At 41.1% G+C, this 13,544-nt stretch overlaps 1 protein-coding gene across 2 annotated transcripts in view; it reads right to left on the bottom strand.

Moving 5' to 3' along the window:
- Window positions 1-13,544, bottom strand: part of LOC138981265 (arrestin domain-containing protein 3-like) — a 78,865-nt gene that overhangs the window by 40,420 nt on the left and 24,901 nt on the right. The window lies entirely within an intron of this gene.

Genomic DNA, 13,544 nt, shown 5'->3' on the forward strand with positions numbered 1-13,544 from the left:
ACACACACACACACACACACACACACACACACACACACACACACACACACACACACACACACACACACACACACACACACACATACACCACGACCCTCGTCTTGATTCCCCCCTCTATGTTAAAACATTTAGTCAAAACTTGACTAAATGTAAAGACAAACACGGAGGAAGAAAGGACAAAAGACAAAAGAAAACAAGTCGCGTAAGGCGAAATGACAACATTTAGTCAAGCTGTCGAACTCACAGAATGAAACTGAACGCAGTGCATTTTTTCAGCAAGACCGTATACTCGTAGCATCGTCAGTCCACCGCACGTGGCAAAGGCAGTAAAATTGACAAGAAGAGCGGGGTAGTAGTTGCGCTGTGCTGCATAGCACGCTTTTCTGTACCTCTCTTCGTTTTAACTTTCTGAGCGTGTTTTTAATCCAAACATATCATATCTATATGTTTTTGGAATCAGGAACCGACAAGGAATAAGATGAAATTGTTTTTAAATCGATTTCAGAAATTTAATTTAATCATGATTTTTATATTTTTAATTTTCAGAGCTTGTGTTTATTCCGAATATAACATATTTATATGTTTTTGGAATCAGAAAATGATGAAGATTAAGATACACGTAATTGTGGATCGTTTTATACAAAAATAATTTTAATTACAATTTTCAGATTTTTAATGACCAAAGTTATTAATTAATTTTTAAGCCTCCAAGCTGAAATGCAATACCAAAGTCCGGCCTTTGTCGAAGACTGCTTGGCCAAAATTTCAATCAATTCTATTGAAAAATGAGGGTGTGACAGTGCCGCCTCAACTTTTAGAAAAAGCCGGATATGACGTCATCAAAGACATTTATCAAAAAAATGAAAAAAACGTCTGGGGATATCATACCCAGGAACTCTCATGTAAAATTTCATAAAGATCGGTCCAGTAGTTTACTCTGAATCGCTCTACACACACACACGCACAGACACACAGACACACACACATACACCACGACCCTCGTCTTGATTCCCCCTCTATGTTAAAACATTTAGTCAAAACTTGACTAAATGTAAAAAAGAAAGACAGACGGGAGGAAAGAAGAAAGGAAGGAAGGAAGCAAAAAAACACACACACACACACACGCATGCACGCACGCAAACATACACACACACACACACACACACACACACACACACACACAGACATTCACAGACACACAGAGACACACACACACACACACACACACACACACACACACACGCACAGACATTCACAGACACACAGAGACACACAGACACAGACACAGACACAGACACACACGCATGCGCAAGGAAAACAAGAAAGTCTACGATGGAGTCGCACTTGAAGGAACACACATTTACACCTGATAAACATCTTCAAGGAAGGTCGTCTATGTTTTCTTTTAGATGTTTCAAAAGTTTTGTATCGTGCCAAGAAATTGAAGATGAGCAAATGTTTATTTGGGGACAGACCAGGGAGAAATCTTAAAACAGACCCAGAGTGTGTGTGTGTGTGTGTGTGTGTGTGTGTGTGTGTGTGTGTGTGTGTGTGTGTGTGTGTGTGTGTGCGTATATGTGTGTGTATGTGTGTGTATGTGTGTGTGTGTGTGTGTGTGTGTGTGTATGTGTTTGTGTATGTGTATGTGTACGTGCGTGCGTGTGTGTGCAGACGCGCATTGCGGATTATCCCCCGAAAGCGGTATATGGCTGCCTAAACGGCAGGGTACATAAAAACAAGTCGCGTAAGGCGAAAATACAATATTTAGTCAAGTAGCTGTCGAACTCACAGAATGAAACTGAACGCAATGCCATTTTTCAGCAAGACCGTATACTCGTAGCATCGTCAGTCCACCGCTCATGGCAAAGGCAGTGAAATTGACAAGAAGAGCGGGGTAGTAGTTGCGCTAAGAAGGATAGCACGCTTTTCTGTACCTCTCTTTGTTTTAACTTTCTGAGCGTGTTTTTAATCCAAACATATCATATCTATATGTTTTTGGAATCAGGAACCGACAAGGAATAAGATGAAAGTGTTTTTAAATTGATTTGGTCAATTTAATTTTGATAATAATTTTTATATATTTAATTTTCAGAGCTTGTTTTTAATCCGAATATAACATATTTATATGTTTTTGGAATCAGCAAATGATGGAGAATACGATAAACGTAAATTTGGATCGTTTTATAAATTTTTTTTTTTTTTTACAATTTTCAGATTTTTAATGACCAAAGTCATTAATTAATTTTTAAGCCACCAAACTGAAATGCAATACCGAAGTCCGGGCTTCGTCGAAGATTACTTGACCAAAATTTCAACCAATTTGGTTGAAAAATGAGGGCGTGACAGTGCCGCCTCAACTTTCACGAAAAGCCGGATATGACGTCATCAAAGACATTTATCAAAAAAATGAAAAAAACGTATGGGGATTTCATACCCAGGAACTCTCATGTCAAATTTCATAAAGATCGGTCAAGTAGTTTAGTCTGAATCGCTCTACACACACACACAGACACACACACACACACACACACACGCACACACACACGCACGCACATACACCACGACCCTCGTTTCGATTCCCCCTCGATGTTAAAATATTTAGTCAAAACTTGACTAAATATAAAAACGACCACACACGTAAAAACACTGGGTGGTTTAGCCCAGGAACGAGGAAGAAGAAATCTCGAAAAATCGTCCATTGGCTATCTATGATGATGGTGGCGGTCGTCGACCGAGACATTATCCCCTTGTGACTGGGGCTTCTGCTTTTAGCAACATTATTATCTTCATTTGCGTTATGCGGTGGAAGCAGACCGAAACCTTTTGAGTCTCTACTTTCACATCGGTAGAACTTTTTGCGTCGCTGCTGCTAATGGGATTGACAGTTTTAATTTGATCTGGGCTGAATAAAAAAAAACAAGAAAGGTAAGTTGTTGGAACGTTGTTATTAACAAAATTACGTTACAGTAACGTTTAAGTGAACCATAGACCTATCTAATATAGGTCCCTGAGTGAACAGACCAACAAATATCACACAAAACTTATCTTCATGAAATTCAGTATTCGCCCACTCGCCACGAAGCCGAGCGAATCTGGGCTGAGAGATTTTCGAGACGATAGAGAGGTTAGGTTAGGGGAACGCCGAACATCGTTCTGAACACGCTATGTGCACGGATAAAATAATGTGCACGATTCCAAACTTTCCGCGTGACAAACTTCGTACACTCTTAAAGGCACAGTACGCCTCCCGTAAACCATCACAGATACTGTCAGGCTTTTACACACAGTACAAACACCCTTTCATTTACACACTCACCGCATTTGAACATCCTAGGTGCCCTACGTAAAGAGCGAGCAATTTTTAAAGAATTAATTTTGCGGATTGTCTGATAACAAAATCGGACGGTGCGTTTTGGCGCTAGACCTAACTTTTAAAATCTAAATAATAAATTGACAGCTTGTTACACAAACATTCTTAAATCATACAAGAATTCTTTTTTTCATCAAGACAAGATCAGTACGATTCGAAGTTTTGAAAGTTTGAAAAAAGAAAAGCCCGGAAGCAGGGTCACGCAAGGTCGTGGTTCTCGTAGCAGACGACGGTAATCCCTATCGTCAGTTCCTCTTAACAGTCAAACGCCATCGCTAGAGTTCGTGTGAATTGCAGCTGTCTGTTGCGTTTAGATTCAGAGGTAATAACGTGCCATTGCAGATAAGCTTACAGCGAGTCGCATTGGAAATCACAAACTGACGACTACATTGTGAAAAAAAGGAAACTGGATCACACGAGTTCACGATGGCTCAGGGGTAAGCCGGATAAACCACGCAAAAATAAATTATTTGAAAATTGCTCGCTCTTTACGGAGGGCACCTAAGATGTTCTCAAGCGGTGAGTGTTTAAATGAAAGGGTGTTTGTACTGTGTGTAAAAAGCCTGACAGTATCTGTGATGGTTTACGGGAGGCTTACTGTGCCTTTAACTGAAGCGTTCCACTTTTAAACCCAGTATTTGGAAAACCGTTTTGAACAGAGTGTGATTTAGTACACAGTTTTACTAGTAATGAAGCACACATGCCAAACACTAGTGACCACATGCATATATGCAGTTACGCAGACATACAGAATACAATACACTTACACAATACAAATACCTACGAATACGGTGGAAGAGGGTGTAGTGTCCTTAGTCTGAAACTGGTTTATGTACCTGATAGTTGTTAGCCAATGATAATGTAGTTCTACTAGATTCTGGTATGGAGACAGACAATATGGCTGCACCATTTATTCATGTAAACAACGTACCATACCTCCAAAGAAAAGAACCCTGACAGTTTCCTGAAACACACTCGCTGTGGTTAGTACGTGTTGTATGCGTGTGTGAGAGTTCCACCTACACACTACACTACACCACCACAGAGGGTACCTTTAACGATAGGAACCAATTAGTCTAAAGTGGATTCGGGACTCCTGGGGACGAGACAGACACAGAGGGTTTCAGGCAGACTGGATACCCGTAACAGTGCCGGAAAACCACTTCCCCGTTGCTGCAACTTTCATTAACAGACAGTGTCATTCGTTCAAGAGTCTTGAACTAGATCTGTCTCCAGGCGCACACCTGTTCAGTGTAGTTACTATAATTGTTGGAGAAGCGACTGAATAGCTAAGAACACTCTTCAAGCCAGCTGTTTTCTGTGGTTAGGAGTAATTACTGGAGGAAAAAACACACCAACCAACACATGCGGCACGCACCAATATTAATACAGACCGACGGAGAGCAAGGCACATGCACATACAATGTATAGTCTCGCCTCGCGCGCGCACAGACACAGCTGGCTGGCTTTCTGTCTCCCTACCTCTGTGTCTGTCCGTCTGTCTGTCTGTCTGTCTGTAAGGTCTGTCGGTCTGTCTTTGTCTCTGCCTGTGTGTGTGTCTATGGAAAGCCGTTTGGCTCATAACCATTACGCGTGTAATAAAACATAAATACACGCGTAATAAATGACTAATACACGTGTATTTATTTCTTATTGCACGTGTAATTTATCTTTTTTCTCATGCTATGGAATAGCATAATGATTAAATACACGTGTAATAAATATTTCATACTCGTGTAAGAAATGATTAAATACACGCGTAATTAACATTTCATGCGCGTGTAAGAAATATTTAAATACACGTGTAATTATTTATTACACGTGTATTTAAATATTTTTTACACGCGCATGAAATGATTATTACGCGTGTATTAATTATTTCTTACACGCGCATGAAATATTTCTTACGCGTGTATTAAATATTTCTTACACGCGCATGAAATATTTATTACGCGTGTATTTAATCTTTTCGTACACGTGTATGACAATTTTATTCCACGTGTATTTAATCATTTCGTACACGTGTAAGACATGATTAAATACACGTGTAATACATTTTTCATACACGCGTAAGAAATGAATAAATACGCGTGTAATAAATATTTCATACAAGCGTTAAAAATGCAGGAGTCACGTGGTTAAGCGACTTAAAAACTCGGACTGGGAATCCACATGAAAAACACTCTATGCGTCTTCATCGCCTCGCTTTGCACGCTTACAGCTCAATATGGCGGAAGCGGCAAACGTCAATGTCACCTCAGAAGGTTTGCGAGAACAATTTAACGCCTTTGCCCAGGCTCGCACAGCATTGGAAAGGTAAGTTACTTGTTTTATCAGATGAAGTCGGTTGTTGTGCGCGCGAACCGGAAGTAGAATAGACGAGAGTTGTTGCTTTGCATGTCGTATATTTTCCGATTCAAGTTTTAAGTTTATTACGGGTGTATGTAATGATTAAATACACGTGTATTTAAATAATTTCCTACACGTGTATTTAATCATTTCTTACACGCGTATAAACTATTTCCTGCACGTGTATTTAATCATTTCTTACACGCGCATGAAATATTTATTACACGCGTATTTAATCATTTCTTACACGCGCATGAAATATTTATTACACGCGTATTTAATCATTTCTTACACGTGTATGAATTATTTATTACACGCGTAAAAATGATTATTACACGTGCATTAATCATTTATTACACGTGTATCAATTATTTATTACACGTGTATTTATGTTTTATTACGCGTGTAATGGTTATGAGCCAAACGGCTTTCCATAGACACACACAGGCAGAGACAAAGACAGACCGACAGACCTTACAGACAGACAGACAGACAGACGGACAGACACAGAGGTAGGGAGACAGAAAGCCAGCCAGCCAGTCAGCCAGCCAGCCAGTCAGCCAGCCAGCCAGACGGCGGACAGCCAGCCAGCCAGCCAGACAGACAGACAGACAGATAAAGTATTACTCTTTCTGCCTCCCGCCACCGCCCACACATCCACCCCACCCCCCTCGATAGTCTCTTTACTGAAGTGCAGAGAATCTGATTAAAAAAAAAGAAAAAAAAAAAGAGATAAAAACATCCACGTTTCTGTTTCACACGAAGCCGTTACATCCCATTTCATTCCCACACAGGAAGTAATTTCATCCGAAAAACGCATTTATCCTACATACGTGAGAGAGACACCCGTGAGATAATAATCGTTCAAATCACACGTGTGTATATCATGTAAATGAGGTCATGTCAAGCAAGTCTGGCAGGGACCTGTTTTTCCACTGCTTATGATGCCAAAGTCACCGAGACAAACGTCATTATAGAAAAAACAATTGCGCTCGCTAATTACCCTCGATACATTTTTAGAACTAACACGTCACCCCACACTTTCAGAGTGACGTTTCTTTGCTTTGACGTAATAGATTGCACGAGGCTTTAGAAGAGATCGAGGTTCCAAAACAAGCGTCTTCAATTTAGCTGCCTCGACTGCAGGACATTTTCAGTAAAATACACGTAAGTACAGTATATGTAGGATAAACAGAATACTACATGGCTTGCTGTGTCGTACCAGATTTACACTCGTTGCTTTTTCAAATAGTGAACAGCTCGCTTTCGCTCGCAGTTCAATATTTACAAAAAAAACTCGTGTAAATCTGGTACGACACAGCAAGCCATGTAGTATTCTCTATTTCTCTCTGCACTAAATTCAACGTTTTTGGCTTTCCAGTGTGAAAAGAAGAAAAGAAACATAACCTGTCACAGATCTACCAAAGTAATCAGCAAGCCAGGTGTGGGAGAGAAAGACATCATTCTCCTCCTACTTATAAATCACTATTTATATGTGGGTTTGAAACGTTTAACAAGTCTGTCGCATCTGGTTTGAGAAATGCGATATTTAAAATTCACAATACTGATCTTTGGAAACAAAGTTAGAAGATCTGTTAAAGTTGGAGGCAACATGAAGGACCCACCCAGGCTATGCAGACATTTTTGAAATGTAAAAAATGTTTCTTTTGTAGTTGTTGTTGTTGTTGTTGTTGTATGAATTACTGTATTTCTATTGACAGTATGCTACTTCTTTGAAAAGAGAATTTCAAAATCACACGTTTTCAGGCGCTGTGACATTTTTAATTATATAAAACACGATCCTTTTCGTTGACAAATATATTCCACGACTTTGTTTTGTCTGAGTAGTAGGTTTACTCGAAAAGAACTGTATTTTGAAATTCATCAGATATTGCTGCTGGATCATTTATTTGAAAGCAGCAACAAGACCACATTTTGAAAACCTCTAGTACGTTGTATAAAGCGTTTTCTTCACGCAGACAGACACGTTCGGGTAGTATATGTTAAGTACGAGTTTTAATCGCAGAGAAAATCGCTACAGCGAGCTACTGCAGTCTCAGGAAAAGAGTGGAAGTGTATCATTAGAAGCAGCAGCTGCACATCACTCACGGGCTAACAAAAAAAACAAAAAAACAAAAAACAAAAAAAAGGTCTGCGGAGAGTCACAGTGTGTTATTAAGACTCCTTACTGTCAAGTGCGCGTGCACGTGCGATGCAAATTGCGCTTCATTAACGTCAGTTCCGAATTGGTTTTTATTGTGTTACTTATTTTATTGGCGAAGAGTGTCTTTATTTTTCGGCGGAAAGTCTGCGTTTTGGGGGTCACGCTCACGGCTGCGAAAAGAAGACACAGAGAAAATAAAACGAAGGTGGTACAGACTTACAGAAAGAAAAGCTGGTTTTAAAACAAATTGATCAAATGACAAGAATTTCATTTTTGTGAGAAAAACCCAAGTCTGATCATTTATTGTTTTTCCACTAAAATAATAACTAGCGAAAGAGGTGAGAATGGTAATCGTGAAATTAATAAAACAAAAAAAAGGCATATGATCAATATGTAGGGGCGTACAGACAGACAGACAGACACACAAACAAACAACCAAACCAACTCATTTAAAGCAAGTGGATGTCTCTTTTTGGTTTTAATAGGTTACTCTTAAATTTCTATTGCTCCTAAATCTCGCACTATCCACTTGTTTACTCAAATGACATATGCCCCTCTTCCACACTCAAACAGGGAAAGAAAGACAGAAAGAGTATCCATCCCCCCTTCTACTTCTCCCTACTCATCGCACCATTCTTTTCTTCTTCCCAACCGTCCTAAACAATATGGTCCATGAGAAAGACTGAAGAGTTTTCATCTGGGGCTATGCTCCACCCACAGAGAGATTCTATATCTCTGTGGCTCCACCCCAGCCATACATGTATAGTCAGTCTCTTTGATTGAGAGGGCAAGAAAGCACTACTCGCTGCGGTCAACAGTGAGAACTCTTTTCATACCGGACCAGTGGGGATCAGTGCTCAAATGTCAATCGAAAGAACTTGGAATGGATGAGGTTAGAGAAGTGGCGAAGAGAAGAGATATGTCATGGTGAAGAGAAAAATCAACAAAAGCAAGCAATCAAACAAAAACAGGACTTTGCTACGAGCCATTCCACAGAAACAGGGCCCGAAGGTTGGAAGAACTTTTTGATTAAATTTTTGTTTAGTGTTGTTTAACTACTCCCCCCTTTTTATATTTAGTCAAGTTTTGACTAAATATTTTAACATCGAGGGGGAATCGAAACGAGGGTCGTGGTGTATGTGCGTGTGTCTGTGTGTGTGTCTGTGTGTGTGTGTAGAGCGATTCAGACAAAACGACTGGACCGATCTTTATGAAATTTGACATGAGAGTTCCTGGGTATGAAATCCCCGAACGTTTTTTTCATTTTTTTGATAAATGTCTTTGATGACGTCATATCCGGCTTTTCGTGAAAGTTGAGGCGGCACTGTCACGCCCTCATTTTTCAACCAAATTGGTTGAAATTTTGGTCAAGTAATCTTCGACGAAGCCCGGGGTTCGGTATTGCATTTCAGCTTGGTGGCTTAAAAATTAATTAATGACTTTGGTCATTAAAAATCTGAAAATTGTAAAAAAAAATAAAAATTTATAAAACGATCCAAATTTACGTTTATCTTATTCTCCATCATTTGCTGATTCCAAAAACATATAAATATGTTATATTCGGATTAAAAACAAGCTCTGAAAATTAAATATATAAAAATTATTATCAAAATTAAATTGTCGAAATCAATTTAAAAACCCTTTCATCTTATTCCTTGTCGGTTCCTGATTCCAAAAACATATAGATATGATATGTTTGGATTAAAAACACGCTCAGAAAGTTAAAACAAAGAGAGGTACAGAAAAGCGTGCTATCCTTCTTAGCGCAACTACTACCCCGCTCTTCTTGTCAATTTCACTGCCTTTGCCATGAGCGGTGGCCTGACGATGCTACGAGTAAAATGGCATTGCGTTTCATTCTGTGAGTTCGACAGCTACTTGACTAAATATTGTATTTTCGCCTTACGCGACTTGTTTTCTTTTGCCTCCCCCCTCTCCCCCCCCCTCCTGTTTACTTGTCTCTGAATCTTCCAACACTGGAAAAAGTTCAAAGTCTGTCCGTCCCGAAACGGGTTTGGTTCGGTTGGTACCGGTTCTGGTAAACACATACACACAGACACCCACCCACCCAGCAACCCACACACCCACAACGCCCCCGCCCCACACACTCCCACCAACACACACAAGACCTCCCCTCCCCCCCCGCAAACACACATCAACCGAGAACAACAAAGGTAGGATCACTTCCCTCGTTTCAATTAGCAGCACTTTTCACATTTTACAAAGGTTAGGGTCAACTTTGACCCTCTCCAGACTATCCGGGCTAATCAACAGTGTTCTTCTGACACGTGCACCCAGTCTCGGTGAAACAACTATTCTGGCCGCGCGTTACCTGAATCCAAATCTACTACTTCTATAGTGCGTTTCCTTCGCTGTGGAAAGTGAATGTCTTTATCTGCGTTCAAACTACTGGCTGTGTTATTCCCTTGAGTAGTGAGCATGTTGGCTCGAATCTGTTTGCAAATTCTAGTGGAGTGTTGCCGCTGGGTTGAGGAAGCACTAAAGATTTCAAATCTGGCGAAAGGCTACTTCTAATTTGAGATTTGAATTTTTGTTTAATTTTTGTTTGAATTAAGAATTGAAGAAGAGGAGTACTACAAGCTCTCTGTGCTAATGGAAGTGTTGTGTTGGTAGTAGTTCTGATCTGCATAATGCGTTTTCCAAGCTGCAGACAGTGCTTCTATTGCTCTGACAGAAACAAAAGGTATTTTATTCTAATGAAGGAAAAATGCATCATCAAGAAGTCTGGTATTAAGTTTCCGTACCAATTTTTTTTATTTGGCTCGGAACTTAGATGCTAAACATAATCTTTTTCGACCCAAGAAATGTTAGGTTTCTGCCAAGACAGAACCTCATTTACGCATGTTATGACGTTACATACAGATAATAATTATGTATTCAGGTGTTTATAGATATGTGACCCTCCACCACGAAATGAGTCGCATGTCACCTCGCGCGGTTCTGCGCTAGGCTTAATATAAGTCCGGGGAGTGTCTGGTAAACCACAACTAGCACAATCATTTAATTTCCATTAAAAGGCTGGTAAAACTTTTGTCTGCGGCAAAAAAATCATTGTCCACTGCTTTGGAATCACACCATACCTCTTCGTCGTGAACATTTCCCCACGCGCTTGTTACAAAAAAAAAAAAAAATCATAGGTCAGACTAAAATCTAAACTTCCACTGTTCACTGCTTTGAAAATGAGCTATACCTATAACTTTTCCCCATCCTACAGTGAATGTCCAAACCTGTTTCTCTCCGTGAAAGCTACCACACATGTTCCCGTTTACAATCAATCGCTTGGACGAAACTCCAAAGTTTCATTGTTCACTGCTTAGAAAATACACTATAGATGTAATCTGACTTAAAACTTGTATCTACTACATGTACTACGCTGAACCTGTTTGGCTTTGACAGGTTCCTCACCTGTGACCGGGTAAAAACAACAAGAGATTCGCACCTGCTCACTGCCCGCGAAAGCAAGAGGTGAGAGAGAGAGAGAGAGAGAGAGAGAGAGAGAGAGAGAGAGAGAGAGAGAGAGAGAGAGAGAGAGAGAGAGAGAGAGAGAGAGGGGGGGGGGGGGGGGGAGGAGGAGCGTGAAGGGAAGGGAAACAGAGAGAGAGAGAAAAGATCGACTCTGGCGGCGATAAAATTAGCTTCTTCAATTAGGTATTGGATTTTATGTACCTGCCTTTTCTCTTTGATTGACGCCAGAGAAAACGGCAGTAAGTCAGAGTGAGTTTGTTCAATGCGAAAGTTCAGACGAAGTTCCGTCCTTGAACCGTCCTTGACCCTATGGGTGGGGTGTCAGAGAATATACCTGTGGTCTGATGGAACGTTTCAATGCTACACGAAAGGTTGCGGCGGGAAGGAGAAGGGAGAAAAGGATGACAGAGAGAGAGAGAGAGAGAGAGAGAGAGAGAGAGAGAGAGAGAGAGAGAGAGAGAGAGAAATAGAGAGAGAAAGAGAGTGGAGAGAGAGAGAGAGAGAGAGAGAGAGAGAGAGAGAGAGAGAGAGAGAGAGAGAGAGAGAGAGAGAGAGAGAGAGAGAGAGAGAGAGAGAGAGAGAGAGACGCATAAACTACTGGCCATAAAATAGTAGATATCGAATTTTATACACTGACTTTTTCCTTTGACTGACGACATCCAAAAGAGCAATAATTCAGAGCCAGCTCAAATCGGAGAGAACAGACCCAGTTCCGCCCTTGAACCGCCCTTGAACGGCCCTTGACCCTATGAATGGGTTGTCAGGGGATATACCTGTAGTCTGATGGCTGATGTCTTCTTTAGTCCACCAAAGGTTTTATTGCTGTCTTTGAGTACCAAAGCAAAGGATGAGGCAGCAAGGTGTACTGAGGAATAAAGAGAGGGTAGCGAGAGAGAGAGAGAGAGAGAGAGAGAGAGAGAGAGAGAGAGAGAGAGAGAGAGAGAGAGAGAGAGAGAGAGAGAGAGAGAGAGAGAGAGAGAGAGACTGACGGTTGAAGAAGATTGTTGACTGCTGGTTTTGAATACCAAACGAAAAGAAATGGAAGGAGGCAGAGACAGACATTATGTTCTATGTATTTGGGTGTAATGTTTGCAAATGTGTGGTATTTTGATAACTTTTTTTTATTTGTCATAACACTTGAGCAAAAGCGTTTTAACCACATCAAAGATCCTTGTCCTGTTTTGTGAAAAGCGAACAGTGGCAGTATCTCGCCGTGCCCTTTTTCTTTTCCATCTGAATGCAAATGTTCAGGTATTTTCGATTGACTGAACTCTTGATTCCTAAGGTGTGCATGCATAAAAAAAAGTCTGGACAGAAAGTGAAATCTTCTTCTTCTTCTTCTTCTTGGCGTTCGCAGAGGTTACACAATCAGTCCAGCACTGGTGATAAATGTTGTCGTTTTCTCCAATTCCTGTCGACTGCCGTATAGTTTGGTCTGCAAGGGAGTTGGTGACGGCCACACTTCTTTTCGTTCCTCATCTAGTAAGGGACATCGCTGTAAGATGTGTTCCGCTGTTTGGTCCTCTTGACCGCAGGCACAGGTTGGTGATGGCGCCAGCTTGAACTTTCGGTTCATGTGAGCATTGAGCCTGTTGTGGCCAGTACGCAGCCTGATGAGGTTGACTTGCTGCTCTCTGGACATTGTGTGGTAGTCATCTCTGTTTGTCCTTGGCCTCATCAATGCAGGCTGATCTTTCTTAACCCAGTGTGGGATTTTCAGTGGGGCGACCACCCCCAACCCAGCGCGTCCCCGGGTGGCGGATACGAGAACGGTCTTCAAATATGGAGATCAGCCGCTTGCGGCCGCGGACCAAACTGGCTCCGGGTGGGATCCTCCCCCCTGTGCTCTCAGGGTAGGACGTACGGGCCATGAGCTAAGGGTGAGGTAACCCCGACAGAAAACCCCGAATGCTGAAGACGGAGGACCCGGGCCGCACGGCGCATTCTAACAAACCACGGGTACACGCACTTACGCAAATGATGACACAATCAACCAGCACAGACAGAAAGTGAAATAAAAGAAATAAGTTCTTTACTGTGCCGTGTTTCTTTTCTATCTGCACAAAAACAACTGAACCCTTGATGCATAAGCTGCACGTGCATACACAACAATTATGTACAGAATGTAGTGTTTTGGAAATAAACACGTCACGGAACGGGCCAATGAAAAAAAAC

Source organism: Littorina saxatilis, linkage group LG1 (assembly GCF_037325665.1).
Source record: "Littorina saxatilis isolate snail1 linkage group LG1, US_GU_Lsax_2.0, whole genome shotgun sequence".
NCBI lineage: Eukaryota > Metazoa > Mollusca > Gastropoda > Littorinimorpha > Littorinidae > Littorina > Littorina saxatilis.